At 38.2% G+C, this 16,898-nt stretch overlaps 1 protein-coding gene across 2 annotated transcripts in view; it reads left to right on the top strand.

Moving 5' to 3' along the window:
• The first annotated feature begins 1,263 nt into the window (after window positions 1–1,263).
• LOC111570492 (semaphorin-6D-like) overlaps window positions 1,264–16,898 on the top strand; it is a 263,043-nt gene continuing 247,408 nt past the window's right edge. For both annotated transcript variants that reach the window (XM_055018212.1, XM_055018211.1), the window contains exon 1: window positions 1,264–1,492. The gene's annotated coding sequence lies outside the window, so the exon portion shown is untranslated. The remainder of the gene's footprint in view (window positions 1,493–16,898) is intronic.

Raw genomic sequence — 16,898 nt, 5'->3', positions numbered from 1 at the left:
AATTCATCAAAATCGAAGTTTTATTTATGACCCCTCCAAAGCTGCCACAAATAAAAACAACTTATCTCGATCAGTTGGTGCTACAGTCTATGTAAATTGTCAATCTCAGTTACATTTTGTGTTCACCGTTAATTAGCAGACGTTAGTGTGTTAGCATGCTAATCTAGGACAGTGACAGTCTACCAGCATTTAAGCATGTTTGGATGCTAATGTTAGCATTTAGCTTACAATCTGACACGTTTTTATTGGCCGGACAGATTAAAATGGATTTGTGTCAAGTTGTTTTTTTTGTACAATTTGTATTGTTTCTGCCTGAGGCTGGAATCTGGGCCGGCTTCTATTACTAAAGTGTCTGTCTCGATAAAATGTCAGTCTATATTGATAATTAGATTCTAAATAAAAGTCAGGAGAAAAAACTGCCACACAGTGGTGATGTTGAGGTTTGACCTGCAGCAGGTGTCACTGGATGGAGATCCTGCTCCATACACAACTGCATCAATATGCTGATCTTAACAACAGAAAGATTGGTGAAAAAGTTTATTTTTTTAGAACTATACATTTTTTTTAATTCATCCATTTATGAGTTTTAGATTTTTTTAGATTTCATTTTTAATCATTGTAACAAATTGCAGTGAAGATAAATTAATAAACTGATCTCAGGATTAATCATCAATCTTTTTTTTGTTTTTTTTTGTTGTTGCCAGTAGCACATTCTCAGCAAACTGCATAATTTATCCAGAATAATGAGAGCAGACAACAAATGAAGACAACAGAATTAAAAACATTTTATTGTAATTATTACAATTATCTTTATCATTAGTCTATCATTAATCTATCATATATATATATATATATATATATATATATATATATATATATATATATATATATATATTAGTTATATAATATATATATATATATAATATATATATAATATAATAGTTTTGTTTTAGTAATTATTAAAATGATCTTCAGCTTTATCAACAGTCTCAAATCAAATTACTTTAATTAATGATGATTTCTTTTAAATGTATACCCATATAAAATCGTTTACAAAAAATGATTTTTACATCACTTCAGTATCAGTTCATTGTCAGTCCTTTCTTAACTTTGACAGAAAACTGGTTAATTCTCTACAGTTACTTTAAATTAAAAATGGTCGGGGTCACACTCTGCCTCGTCGCCCTCTGATTGGCGGCCGGCGTCCTATTATGATAATGAGGAGGGCGTGTCCCGGGGCCGGAGCCGCTGCCTGCTCTGAGCCGCCTCATTGTGTCGTTTGGACCCGGACTGGACGCACCGCAGCCCCGCCTGCACGCCTGTGAGCGGCCGCTGTGTCTCGGTGGATTTATTCCCGGAGCTGTGGGAGGATTTTGCTGCCGGTTTGTTGGAACTAAGCAGAGCGGTGCTTTGGATTAATGTGACGGGCTGGAGACGGAGCGGAGTCCGGCTGCCGGTGCTCCGCTGCTCCCGGAGATGTACAGGAAGGAAGGTGAGTTAGTTCCCCCGCTGCTTCTTGTTCTACTGCAGGAAACCGGGTGTGTGTGTGCGCGTGCGTGCGTGCGTGCGTGCGTGTGTGTGTGTGTGTGTGTGTGTGTGTGTGTGTGCGTGCGTGCGTGCGTGCATGTGTTTGCATCAGGACGCACAGGTCAGTTTGTATGTGTGTTTTGTGCGCGCCACAAGCTCTTGCATTTTGGAGCGCGTGCATGTCTGGCAGGTTTTAATTGGCGTCTGTCAATCATCCGTCACGCGCAGCAGAAGGTCCGCCGAGCGGCAGCGGAGACGCACGAACGTGTCCGAGCTTCATTAAGTCCAGTCACCCTCCTCCTGCCGTCAGGCTTCAACTTCAGCTCCGCAGCATCGACAGTGTGTGTGTGTGTGTGTGTGTGTGTGTGTGTGTGTGTGTGTGTGTGTGTGTGTGTGTGTGTGTGTGCGCGCGCGCGCGCGCGCACTTTCCAGCTGCGCGCAGTTAAACCTTCCCGTTTCCAAATGTAACGTTTGCGCACCCGGAGCGGATGTTTGGGTGGGTGTCTTTGTATTGTGCTCGCTTTAAGGGGTTAATGTGAAAGATACAGTGTGTGTGTGTGTGTGTGTGTGTGTGTGTGTGTGTGTGTGTGTGTGTGTGTGTGTGTGTGTGTGTGTGTGTGTGTGTGTGTGTGGGTTGGGGGGGGGATGATGATTCTGACTCTGATCCAGAATTCCTCTTGTTCTGGTTCCAGTTCGGTAACAGCGCGCAGCAGGGAGCCGCATTATACCCATGAATGATTCATGTTCAGGTGACTTTGTCCAAACAGCATCAGAGGCTGTCAGCTGCTGATTGGCTCCGTAGGTTCTGATTGTTGTGGGTTTTTGCTGTTGTGATTCTGAGGACTGATGCTGTGTTTGGTTGTGACTGTAAACCCTCTGAGGATGATACTGGAACAACATCCACTAGACTTTTTCTGATTTTTCTTCACGAACTGAGAATTTTGGGGTTTAACTCCATCAGAAACAGAATTTTGAGGACTTATTCTGCAGATCAGTAGGTGATTAAAAAGCGATGAGAAGCCTTAAAAGGTCCCAGAGTTTCTGTCTGTGCTTCTTATTTTGTCGACCAACAGCTCAAAACCTGCAAATTTTCATGTTTGACAGAGAAAAGCATCAATCCTTCACATTTCAGAAGCTTCAAACAGCAAATATTTGTCATTTTTACTTAAAAAATGACTATTGATGGTCAAACTAGGTCCCAGCTGACTGATTGTTTCATTCTTTGCTTCTTTATTATTAAAATATCAATAAAATCAGTTTGATTTTTCTTTGTGTCATCTCACTATAAACTGAATATTTTGGGGGGTTTGGTCAAAAAGAAACAGACGTCTGCAGATTTCACCTCATTAGCGCTGCAAAAATGTACCTTTTATAGCTGACATTTTATTGACAACCATTAATCAGCACATCAATAGGTTATAAAAAGTGATTAAAACAGTAAAAGGCCCTACGGCTCCTGTCTGTGCATCTTAACAGCTCTGAACCTGCAGATTCTCACATTTGATAGAGAAAAGCATAAAGTCTTCACATTTCAGAAGCTTCAAACAGCAAATATGTGACATTTTTGCTTAAAAATGGTAAATAAAACAATAATCAGTGATCAAACTAACTGCTAGTGGACTGATTATTTCAGCTTTTACTTTTTAAATCTTTATTATTAATGAATTAAGAAAATTCACTGGACTTTTTGACAGAAAAAGCAACAAATCTTGACATTTTAGAAGCTTTAAACAGCAAATATTTGACAGTTTTGCCTTAAAATGAATAATAAATGATCAAACTCTTTGCCAATCGACTGGTTGATGCAGCGTTTACTTTAGTAATCTTCAGTATTGATATAGAAATCTAATTCGCTTCAGTTTTCTTTGTCTCATCTCACTGTAAACTGAATATTTTGGGGTTTTGGAAAAAAAGAAACCAACTTTTGCAGATTTCACCTCATCAGCTCTGCAATAATATCTCTAGATTTTCTGACATTTCACAGACAGAACCAATAATCAGTTACTCTACAGATCAATAGGTGATGAAAAGCAATTAAAAACAGTTAAAGGTCTCGTCTGTGCTTCTTATTTTGTCAACCAACAGCTCAAAACTGCCAAATTCTCATATTTGGCAGAGAAAAGCACCAAATCTTCACATTTCAGAGGCTACAAACAGCAAATATTTGTCATTTTTACTAAAAAAAAAAAATGACAAAAATAAAAATAATCAGTGATCGAACTAGCGGCTAATCGCCTGATTGTTTCAGCTTTTATTTTGTTAATCTTCAGTATTGATATAGAAGTCAAAATTACTTGACTTTTCTTTGTCTTACCTCACTGTAAACTGAATATTTTGGAGTTTTGGTCAAAAAGAAACTGACTTCTGCAATAATTTCTCTAAATTTTCTGACATTTCACAGACAGAACCAATAATTAGTTACTCTGCAGATCAATAAGTGATGAAAAGCGATTAGAAACAGTAAAAGGTCCCACAGCTTCCATCTGTGCTTTTATTTTGTTGACCAACAGCTCAAAATCTGCAGATTCTCATATTTGACAGAGAAAAGCATCAAATGGTTACATTTCAGAAGTTTCAAACGGCAAATATTTGACATTTTAGCTTAAAATATGACAAAATTAAACAATAATCAGTGATCAAACTAGCTGCCAGTCGACTGATTGTTTCAGCTTTTGTGTCTTTATTGACGCTTCAGTAAAATTCATGTCACTTTTCTTTGTCTCCTCTTGCTGCAAACTGAATATTTTAGGGTTTTGGTGGAACAGAAAAAGATTTCTGCAGACTTTACCATCATCAGTTCTGCAGAAACGTGCCTCTCTTTTTTGGCAATTTGTGGGCGACAAGATGAATCAGCTGCGGATCAATAAATCAATTAAAAACAGTGAAAAATGTTCAGCCGAGCTCCCATCAGAATTACAGAAAATCTTCACATTTCAGAAGCTGCAATCATTTGACATTTTTGTCTCAAAAAAACAGAAAGACAAACAAAAGAGGAGCAGTAATTAATGATCAAACCAGCTGCAGATGTCTGGATTTGACTGAAACTCAGTTTGATGTTGATCAGCAAAGAAAAACTCACATCTGAGATGCTACAAATGGCAAATATTTTGCTTAGTACACAATAATTAATGATCAAATTAGAGCTTTTGCTGCTTTAATCTTTCATTTTAATAAGTTGGTAAATTTCACTTGACTTTTCTTCATCACATCTTGCTGTAAACTTAATGTTTTGGAATTTTACTCCAACTGAAAAGACTCCTGAGGACTTTAGCTCATCATTCTGATTATTGACTCTTTATTTTGATATTTAATAGACAAAACAATGAATCAATCACTCTGCAGATCAATACGTGATTAAAAGCAACATCGGTAACAGTTCAAAACCTACTGATTTTCACATTATTGTTATCTGTGAAGAAGAAAAGCACAAACATTCACATTTAGTCAGTATTGATACATGTTTACTGATCATTTTCATATTGATTGACTAGTAAATTACTCAATTTTTCAATGAAATCACAGCAAATAGTGAAAAATATTGTTTGTAAGTTGACGTCTGCAGATGTTTTGATTCGACTGAAACCCAAATAGTTTCAGTTTAGTGCCATTTGACAAAGAAAAACATCAAATCTTCAAATTTCAGAAGCTTCAGATGGCAAATATTTCACAATTTTACTTTCAAAAAGCAATAATTGATGGTCAAACTAGCTGTAGATCGATTGATTGGTTCGTATTTTGCTTAAATCTGTTTTTTAAAAGGTCTCAGTGGGGAATTTCTGTCTCCAGAATCGGCAGGATTTTTAGCCGCACGTTCCAGTTAACTGGTAATTATTGGCTGATAATTGACTTCCATTAATCAATCAATCAGTGTCATTCAGTGGCTGATCACCTCATTCATAAAGTCTGTATTTTCATCAAATCATCATTAAAATGAGCTTAAAGTGTAGCATTTCTGTCTTTTTTTACACTAGAAATGTACATGCGCAGCCACTTTAACAAACAATTGCTTGCTTTAGTCATTTTTTTTAAAGTAAAATTCCATAAAAATATGCTTTTTATATATTATCATTAGTTGTTTTTTGGTCATAAATGACAGCAAACTGAATCGCTTTGTGCCTTTTAATGCTAATTTAGACAGAAGAGGCGACATTTTGGTTAAATCGGTTGAAATCATAATCAATAATGAAACTAATGAAATGAATTTTGTCTGTTTCGGCTCCGGAAAACCTAGTTTTTTGTGTATTTAATTAGAATTTCTTTTGACTGATGATGCCATTTGTCTCTCATTGCATTGCTTCTGTGCAGCTGAAGCTTAAATAAACACGTAGGCTTCCTAACAGACGGCATAATAGCAACTGTCAGACCACTCTGACAGGTTTCTGCTGTAAATCCTCCTCTGGGTAAAAACCACCTCTGAGGAGATAAGACCCTCTGATCAGCCTCCGATCGGGGATTTAAGGGTAAAATCTCAGCGTAAACAAACCCAAATTGGCCTTGATTGGCGTCTATTGGCCTCTCATTAAGCCGACCGGGATGCAGATTGATGAGTTTGAACGGTTAATTCGGAGGAGAGCGAAGCTGAAGGTCGTCGTTCTGCTGCTGCTTCGTCTCCTTTATCACCGGTCCCAGATGAAAAACGCAGCCGTCGGTTCAGGAAGGACGAAGTTCTACCAATTAATCACCAATTAGGAGCAGGATATTGAATTATTAACGTCGGGAAATGATGCTTTTTGGCAGCAACGTGAAGCTGCAGGTCTGTCAGCGGATACAAGCATGTTAATACATGCAGGGAGGGATGGAATCGCTTTTAGCTGGTGGAAAATAATTTTTATTGTCTGTATTATGTGGTTTTAACAGCCGGATGTAAATGTTTATGAGCTGATGGGAGCTTAAAACATTATAATCTCACATAGAGAGGTTATAAAAGGCTCTAATGCACAGAGATAGCAGCTAAAAATGACCTTAATTAATGTCCCGTTTAGTCTCAGAGCTTGATCAGTTTTACAGCTCATCTCTGAATGTTGTGTTTCGTTGATAAAACCTGAATTTATTTATGCTATTGTGACAGAAAACAATAGATTCTTCCACTAGAACCAGGTGACTATGGGAGGTTTGGTTGATAAATGGCTTAAACAATTAGTTCCTTAATTTTGTTTTCTGTTGATGGACTAATCCATTAACTCTCTGAACCTTAGAGGCAGTTTCTGGGTGTTTTTTTCACTTCTGTCACATTTTTCTTCACTGTTTGGCTCATTTTTCACTGTAATATGAAGTCCTGCACCTCTGTGGAAGCAGCAGTATTAGTAGTATTTAGAAGTAATCGGTCAAGTTTGAGCAGTTTTTAAAGATGAAATGTCTTAAATATTCAGATTCAAGCTTCTTAAATGTGAATGTTTTCTGGTTTTGTTCCTCCTCCAGTACAGGAAACTATCTTTGAGTTGTGAACAAAACAAGACATTTCATGATGCCATCTTGGACTTTGAGAAAAAACTGATCGACATTTTCCTGACATTTAAAAGTCTAAACAACTTATCAATTAACGGAGAAAGCAATCGAAATTTGTAATATGTGTTGCAGCTGTACCATTTTGAAACATTTTCTTGGTAAAACAATCAATCGTGAAAATCAACCAGCAGATTAAAAATAAGTGTTTCGAATCAAAATGATTGTTTTTTGCTTTCTACAAGCGACTTTGGACTGTTTGAACTGCTGATAAACTCTCGATTTTGTTATTGAACGAGCACAATATGGCCAAAATTATGTGGACACCCCTGATTTTTGTTTCAGTTGCTGACTTTTAATGCAGGTTTAACCAGCAGTTCTCACTGTAACCACTATGATGAAGGTTTCCTAGTGAGTAGTGGCTTCTGTGGATCAAATACGGATTTAAAAGATGATGAAGAGCAGTGAGTTCTGACGTTTTGTTGAGGGGATTGGTTTAACAGTGAAATGGTTCTTGCCACTAGCATGGAAGAACTTTCTGTTTAGCATCTCCTGAAATACAGACCTTGTCAGCCATAAAATAAGCGCAACAGGTGTGGTTGGTTCCCTCTGTAGATGTAGCTGTTGTAGCCCTGGTTGTAGGTCCTGGATCATCCTAAATACATTAGTTCTGGTCAGAATCCATAAAGCATCACAGAAGACTTTGTCATGGTGCTCACTGCTAGCTACACCCCCAAAATGCTCCCTGCTTTTCAACATGTAGCTGGCATGAATAGTCCAAGTGACCGTCTGCTTGGTCCCAGTATTAAACAAGATTAAACAGGAAGAGGCTCCACCTGGTGGCACAACTGAGTACTACAGCTAATCTACAATACATTTTCTGACACGTGTCCTTCATCTGCCTTATCGATTAATGTGTTTTATTGAGTTAAATTTGTAATGGAAATTAATCTTACTGACTGGTTAGCTAGCCATACAGACTGATATTCTTCTGTTGCTATAGTAACACCTAGTGACATCTGCTGACCAAAACAGGGGAAATGGCAGATACTTGTAGAACAGTGATTTTTTTTTTAGCAGATTTAACTACAGTAAAACTGTAATTTTATACCCACTCATTGTAACAAAAAATTAATGATTTTGTGTAAAAATACTGATTTCGCCTGTTTATTACAGTCAACAAAAAACTATACTTTTCTTGTAAAAATACAGATTTTAATGTGGACTTCATTGACAGTTTTGGCATGTTTTTGCATGGTTAATGTGTAAATTAAAATTTTTTGATTACCTCTAATGAAGCAAAAAAAACCCCCTAAAATCTGTATCATAACAGTTCAAAATTGCTAACCATTTTTCAGTCCTTCATGTACATAATTTTTCTTTGAAATAACAACAAATATCTGTCAAATAATTATATATTTTGCTTGTTCAAATACAGTAAAAATAGCACTTTTTTTTTTTCAATGGATTCCTATTTGTAACAATATAGATTTTTGATGTGAACATTACTGTTATTTACAGTTATGGCTGTTTATTTTTATTTTAATTTTTTTGCAGACAGCATATTAATTAATACTTTTATCCTTTAATTTTACTCAATATTATCTGTAATTAAACAAAACATAGAACGTCTGTAAAATAACAGGAAATTTTTCAAAAATGACATGTAAAAAAACAAAATTTTTTACAGTGTGTTTCTGCTCGTCTTCTCACATCTGTTTGTTTTTGTGTCTGATTGTCACTTTGAGATCAGAGTTCATCGTTTTCTTTGTTAAACACGACATAAACCAGGATTAACACCAATACCTCAGTTTTCCAGCGGCCCCTCCTCTTTCACCACCAGTCTGGACTTGCCGCTCTATTTAGTTTGAAGGTGTTGTGATCTAGAGTCTGTTGGTTTGAACCTGCGACCTCCTGCAGGTCTGTCAGCAGAACGTCCGGCCGCCGCTGGTCGTCTATTGTGAGCGTTTAACTGCGGTGTTCGGCGGGACACAATAACCTGCCAGTCCCCGGCGGGCGGCGGAGAGAATGTTATTCCAGCACAGGAAGATTAGCTGCGTCGCTGTGAAAGCCTCCAAACTGACGCATGTCATCAGCTATTATGTTTGCCGTGCAAATCTGTGCCACGGGACTCGCCTTTTGTTCTAATCCTCGGTGTGTGTGGAGGCAGCCGTCTGTGACTGCAGCAGAGTGTGGAAATTAAAGGCCGCCATCACCACGGACAAATAATCAGCCTTTGTTGGGAAGCATCTCTGCTGATGCTCATTTCCTCTGTGTGGCTCCCAGCAGGAAGCATATCGGAAGTAAAGGAAAGAGCTCAGCAAACAGTAACCTTCTGGGAACCTACAGGGAATGTTCGCTGAAAGTTCAAGGTTCTGAAACAGGAAAAAAAATACCCAGCAATTAGTAATCTTCAGGGAACCTACAGGGAACGTTCGCTGAAAGTTCAAGGTTCTGAAACAGGAAAGAGCCTAGCAAACAGTAACCTTCAGAGGATGTTTTCTGGATGTTCTCTGAAGGTTCAGTGCACATAACTAAAAAAGGAAAGAACACAGCAAGCAGTTATCTTCAGGATACATTCTCTGGACATTCATTAAACAATATGCTCATTAAGAGTATTCGGAAGGTTCCTAAGTAGGAAAGAGACCAGCAACCAGCAACCTTCAGCGAACGTACAGGAAACGTTTGCTGAAAGTTCAAAGTTCCGAAACAGGGAAAAGCCCAGCAAACAGTAACCTTAAAGGAACATTCTATGGATTTTACTGAAAGTTCAATGTTCTAAAACAGTAAAGAGCCTAAAAAGAGAACCTTTGGGGAACATTCCCCGAACGTCTTCTGAAAGTTCAGCGAACAATAACTTGAAGGTTCCCAAACAAGAAAGAACTCCGCACACAGCACACTGAGGATTACTGTTTTCTGGGATCTTTCCTGTTTGGTAACCTTCAGAGAACGTCCAGAAAACATTTTCTGAAGGTTTCTCTTTGAGGGACTCTTTCCTGTTTGGGAACCTTCAAATTATTGTTCACTGAACCTTCAGAGAACATCCAGAAAACATTCTCTGAAGATTCAGTGAATGTAACTTGAACGCTTCTAAAAAAGGAAAGAACACAGCAAGCAGTTATCTTCAGGAAACGTTCTCTAGATGTTCTCTCTACGTTTGTTGAACAGCAATAAGAAGGTTCCTAAGTAGGAAAGAGACCAGCATACAGTACCCCTCAGAGAACGTTTTCTGGATGTTCTCTGAAGGTTCCACCAGACTAACTCTGTTTCTGGCAGACTTTGGTCCCTAGCTCTGCAGGTTGGAACCTGTTATTCAGATCTTGGAGAAAATTTACATCTGTGTCCAGTTTCATGGAATGAAAGTGTGTGGTTTGACTATCAAACACTCCAGAAATGTTTGTCTCGTGAATCATTTTGGATTCACGGCAGCTTGTCGGAGAATTACGGCCCTGAAAGTAAAAACGGCTGTTTGAATTTCAAGCAACGCCTCCAAATGTTTGGTTTTGTCTTGAAAGACGCTGCTTTTGAAACCCAAGATTTTTACATCAAGGAAGTTGCAATAAGTGAAATAAAATCACAGCTGAACCAAGCAGTTTTTGGGCAATTTTTACTCACTGTAAGCTTGGTTTTCACTGCAATATGAAGTCCTGCACCTCTGTGGAAATAGAACAACCATGACTAGAAGTAGAGAGAACTCAAACATGTCTTCTCTGTCTTCAAATCCTAAAAAGAAGAAATAATGAAACTGGAATTTATTTGATTTATTTTGCAAAAAGTGAAAATTAAACTGTAACTAATGTGCAATTTTTTTCCACATGGCCACAGATGTAACCAATACTGGGAAATGAGCAGTTCCTGTATATACTCTAGATATTTTACCACTGACGTACATCTTTAACTTTTTGTAAACACAACCTGCAGTTCAACCTAAAAAAATTGAATTTTTGTCATGAGACTGTTAGTTGTAGCTGAGTCACTAATGGCTTCACATTTGTTCCAAATAGCCCAATTCTTTTTGTTTTTTTATAAAATTTTGTGAGCATACAAAATTTAATTTTAACACATTTTCAAATTAAACATGTAGCACAAAATGATTTTGATGAAGTATCACGAGTTAAAGCTTGGATTTGGTCAAGTTTCCCAATAGATGAGAGCTGCATTCGAAAAACGAGGTCCTCTTGTCTTACAACAACAAAAAAAAAAATCTCAAAACAACCCCAGAAAAATAAGTGACCCAAAAGATCTAAAAAGACCTAGCAGCCTCTTTTTTGAGAAGTATCATGGGTTTAAGGTTAAATTTGGTGAAGTTTCTCAACTGATGATGCGTTCAAGGGCTGCCTCAACGTTGAAAATCAGATGAATCTTCCTGTTTTTGTAGGTTCCTGCTCTGATAAAAATTGTCATTTTGTTGAATCTTTAAAGATAACATGTCTTTAAAGTGTAAATAGTGAATCGGTTCTTAGAAATGTTGCAGATTAATCTTCTGTTCATCGATAACTTAAATGTTTCATGGATTTGAACTCGGATCTTGTTGTGGTCCACGTGTCCACTGTTTTCTGTGTCCACTGTGTTACAAATGGCATCTTTATAGTTCCCAGGTTTCGTTCGTGGCAGCATCTCTAAGCGGTTTGATGTTGAAGCGTTGAAAAGACTGCAGGCTGTGGAGTTTGAGCGTCAGGTTTTGGGCGGGTTATCCCTTTAAATGACCTCCCTGGACGTGTGATTGGAGTCTGGCTGGTTAACAGGTGTTTTAAAGGCGTCCTCAGAGGCGGTTTGATGATCCGTGTTGCTGCAGCAGGCAGCCTGGCCTCGCTCGGTCCAGAGAATCAGGCGTGAAGGCCAAATCACCGCTATAATCAGCCTGAAAATACGACTCCTGTCCCGAGGCCTGAGCTTTACTGCCAGGCCTCCCCCCTGCCTCCCCCCTGCCTCCCCACCATGATATCAGGCTGTAATTGTATTTGACGGAGGCTCTGACAGATAAAGTGCCTCTGTTATAGCAGCCTCAGGTGCTGCCTTTGTGTTTTTGCTGCAAAACTGCTTTGTTCCTGCTCGACTCCATCGTCTGGGTTTTACCTCTCTTCTGAGCATCATGTTGGATTATTGTGTGAGATCTGCTGCTTTCAGAGACCCGAAGGAGAAACTGGTGACTGGTCAGGAACGGAGCGACGACAAACTGTAGCTGTGAGCTGATCGATCACTGAGCAAATTAACTTAATGTAAATGGTCTGATTATCTCTGATAACACTTAATTATTAATTTACTGCTGTTAATAGTTTATAGATTAAAATTATATGAACGGAAATTGCAGGAGACGAGGGACGTGCAGTGTAATAGTCAGAAATATATTGCAGTGCCTGCTCGGGCCACTAGGTGAGGCTAATTACTACCGCATCACATGGAGTTACAGGTGTGTGTGCATCAAGTGCTCCTGCCTTGCTCTGTGGAATGCAAATTCATGAACTCTGCAGCGTAAAATTGTGAAAATTCCTCTTTGTTCTCATCTGTCTGGGTTTATAGCTAGCTGCATGACACTTATGCTAATGCTAAAATAGCATGTTAACTGGGGATGCTAATAATTATTACCATTCCTAACTGATGTTAATTATTATATTGAAAAATGTATTAACAAATATGGCAGAAGGTGAGAGACGTGTACAGGGAAATATATTGTAGAGTAGCTGTAGTACCTGGTTGCCCCACCAGGTGATGCTCGTAACTGTTTAATGATGGAGTTACAACTGTTTAGTGGTAAAACAAGCGCTCTTGATTGGCTTTGAGGAAGGCAAAATGATGAACTCAGCATAACATTGTGAAAATCTTTCTTGTTCTCTGTCCAGTTTAGCTAGCTATCTGAGGCTCATGCTATTGTAGAACTACCATGTTAACATAATAATTATTAACATCTCCAATAATTTAGTTGATTAAAAATATTTTAACTGATAATGCAGAATACAATGGACATGCATGGCAGAAAATGTTCTTGTAGCTTACCTGTAGTACCTGGTAGTACCTCACTGTTTAATGAGATGGAGTTACAGGTGTGTTTGCTGACTCACCAAGTGTTAAAACAAGCACTTCTGTCTGGCTTTGAGGAAGGTGTGTTGGTGAACTCTGCAAAATAAAGTTGTGAAAATTCCTGTTTGTTGTCATAGGTCTGGTTTTAGGTAGCTGTCTGAGGCTCATGCAAATGCTAAACTAGCATGCTAAGCAAAGGATAGTAATGATTCTTACCATCCCTAATTGACATTAATAATTTAATAGATTTATGATATATTACCAGATAAAGCAGAAGAGATGTGCATGGAAGAAAATGCCTTGTAGATCAGCTGTAGTACCTGGTTGTTCCACCAGGTGGAGTCTCTTAGTGCTGTGTAGGTGTGTTTGCTGACTGGCTGTAAAAGAAGTGCACATCCCTGCTGTCTAAATGCTAACTGTGGTTGTCGTGTTGACGAACTCTGCAGCATCAAGTTGTAAGATAGTGTAAAACGGCGGCTGTCCAGTTTAGCCAGCAACCCGAGGCTCGTGCTAATGTTAATGTAGCATTTTTAGATGCTAATATGAGAATCTGTGTTCAGGAGGAAGTTGTTCAAATGCATCTGTATGGGAACAACAACTTTGGAAAAATGATTCCACAGAAAACTTCTGCCAGCAAATAAACAGTTATGAGTCCTAATATCTTATGGCAACAGGACGAAGCTTTCAGTGAAGTCTTTCCTTTGTTTTTTGATCAGTTCTGTGAGTTCTGATGTGCTCTAAAGCTGACAGTAGTTAAAAAATGATTGTATTAGCTGGTGGATAGATGTCCACTGTATTTCATTCACTTACCGCCGCTATTATTGAGCGCTGTCATGGCTGTTTATGAGTCCAGATATAGAACGAGTGATGAGACTAACATTTTATTAATAGAAAGCTGTCTGAGGGCTTTAGGGAACCATTAATTAGTTCAAGTTTCTCCAGGAATGGCTTTTGTAGCCTGTGCATTTTTAATAAGGAGGAAAGGTTTGGTAGGAAACAATAGAATGCTTTGTTAATTCTAGACCCTGAGCTCCAGTGGAAATTTCTTTGTCATTTTGGCAATTTTCGAGTCATTTTGGTGAGACTTCTGAGTCATTTCAGACAATATATTAGTCATTTTGGACAATTTTTGAGTCATTTTTGACAGTTTTAAAATTTATCTCGGACAAGTTTAAAGCCTCTACCTCCAGCCGTAGTTGTACTGTTTCTATAAAGGTGCTAAACTTTATATTGCTGAAAAAAGGCTGGTTTTAAGTCATTTAGCATGACTTCTGAAATATTTTGGACTGTTTCTAAAATCTTTTTGGATTATGTCTGAGCCATTCTGGACCTTTTTGTTTTGTCATTTTGGTAATTTTCGACTCATTTTGGAGAGGTTTCTGAAGTTTCAAGTAATTTTGTACAATATTTTTCTCATTTTGGATCATTTTTGTGTCATTTTTGACAGTTTTAAAAGCTTTTTTTCCAATCTCTACCTCTAGTCATGGTTGTGTTGCTTCCACAGAGGTGCAGGACTTCATATTGCAGTAAAAAAAAAATGTCAGGTTTTGCATAATTTTGGAAGACTTCTGAGATATTTTGGAGCGTTTTTAAAGTGATTTTGGGTCATTTGGAGTCGTATGGGATTAATTCTGAGTCATTATGGACATTTTTGTTGTTTTGGCTCCTTTTGAGTCATTTTGATGAGGTTTCTGAGTCACTTTTGACATTTTTAAATAATGATGTTGAACACATTTTACACTCTGCTTTCAGTAATGGTTGTCCCGTTTCCATAGAAGTGCAAAACTTTATATAGCAGTGAAAAATGACAGTTCTGGAGTAATTTTGGCATTTTGTTTGTAATTTTGGTAAGGTTTCTGAGTTATATTGGCAAATTTCATGCCATTTTTGACAATATTCGAGTTACTTTGAGCAACTTTTGAGTCTCTTCTTCTAGCAATGGTTGTGCTGTTTCCATAGAGATGCAGAATTTTATATTGTCGTGAAAAATGACAAGTTTTGAACATTTTGAATGAATTCTTGACCTTTTGTCTCATGTTGACATAAAAGTTTCAATTTGACAAGTTTCAAACCTTTTTTGGACAATATTTGAAATGTTTTACACAAGTTTTGAGAAATTTTGCACAAGCTTTGTGCCATTTTGGACAAATTTTAGGTCTCTACTTCTAGCTGTGGTTGTGCTGTTTCCATCGAGGTGCAGAACTTTATATTGCAGTGAAAAATGAGCCCACATCAAGTGAAAAATGTGGCAGGAGCTGCTTAGAGATCAGAGGGGTAATAGGGATTAACGAGGAGCATCAGATCACAGAAAAGTTGGAGTCTTTCTCTCCGTCCTCCTTTAGCCTCATTAGACTGGAAGAGTCATTCTGCTGCCATTAGAAACTCCAGAAAGTTGCATCAGCTGAAAACCCACACTTACAGACACACAAAAACACACACACACACACACAGCGGTGAGGTCATGTCGGGAAACCAGGGCATCCTGATGTCCACAGTTTTTTTCCTCTGTGTGATGTTTTTGTTGCGCTCAGCGATACAAAACGGGGGAATCAGGAAGACAGGAAGTTCTCAGACCGTTAATCTGTGTGTGTTTGATTTCCGCTCCCTCTCCTCCCTGATCTCCACCCGTCTGGCTGCAGGCGGCTGTTGTGTGATGAATCAGCTGTACCTTCCTCCTCCTATTCCTCCTGTTAATTCCCTTCTCTTCCCTCCATCTTCTCTTGTCTCGGCGCTTTCTCGGCAAATTGCAGTGAAACTGTGACGCAACGCGGTGAAAACTGTAGACGCTGCACGATGAGCCAGAGGGGAGATTTGAATGGTGTTGGAAAGATGTAAGAGTAGACTTTAGGGTTTAATTTTTTAAAAAGCACAGAGTTTCCTGGTGCTTATTAGAAAACCTGTAAATGTTGGAAACAGCAGCAGACTCAAGATCCACTTGCTGGCTTGATGAGCAGCTTTTGACTGTGAATGCAAATTGTGAACTAGTTTCTTAATTGATAGTTGACAGCGCGATCTATCAAAAATTAGCTGATAGTCGCAGACATTATTCCACATCAGAATCAGCTTCATTGGCCAAAAATGCACATTCATACAAGGTGTTTGACTCTGGCATTTACTTAGCTCTTTGACTGCTTAAAATAAAACACCTACGCATTTAATCAAGGGCAACGGGTTTTGGAAGGAAATTTTTACTGTGTACATTTACAAATATGTGTAAAAGTGCATTTTTAAAATGAACTGGAGTTTTGGTGGAAATTTATGTGATAATGTAGCTGTTTTTGGCCATATTCATGAGATTTGAGTTGCTAAAATGTCTTAGTTGTGTACATCATTGGGCTATAGAAGCTCTGTTCGAACAGAGTTGAGCTCATGTAGAATTTTTGAGCTCTGTCTGGTACCTATTGAGCACCACAGAAGTCTTTGTCATGGTGGCCTCTTGCTAGCTAAACCTCTATGATGCTCTCTACATGCCAACATGGCGTTTCTTAACCAATAGTCAATCGGTACAGTGGATATTGTTGCTGATGTTGCTTTTGTAGCCAACGGACACATTACAGCATTGGTGTATAAGTCTGGTATTGTCTGATTGATTATTCAGTTCAGATTGACTGTCACTGATGACTGGTTGAATCCTCATGCCACTATTTTTTTTTGACTATTTTATTTTTCAATTTTTTCAATTTAACAAAACTTACACAAAGTACAGAATACAGAACCCCACCCCACCCTCAATACACATACAAACTAAAAGAGTACCTAAACCAAAAATAGTAGGTAATAGTCAAAAATAAACAAATAAATAGAACGTAAAGTAAGAGGTGGTGTAAATAGTTTGGGCTTATACAGGTAACTCGTGGTGTATCAATTTGGTATCTTTTTTATAATAAGTTTGATAAAGGTGTTGGTAAAGA

This window comes from Amphiprion ocellaris, chromosome 15 (genome assembly GCF_022539595.1).
Source record: "Amphiprion ocellaris isolate individual 3 ecotype Okinawa chromosome 15, ASM2253959v1, whole genome shotgun sequence".
NCBI lineage: Eukaryota > Metazoa > Chordata > Actinopteri > Pomacentridae > Amphiprion > Amphiprion ocellaris.
The sequence above is the reverse complement of the archived record's forward strand: the minus strand, read 5'-3'. Positions and strand labels throughout refer to the sequence as shown.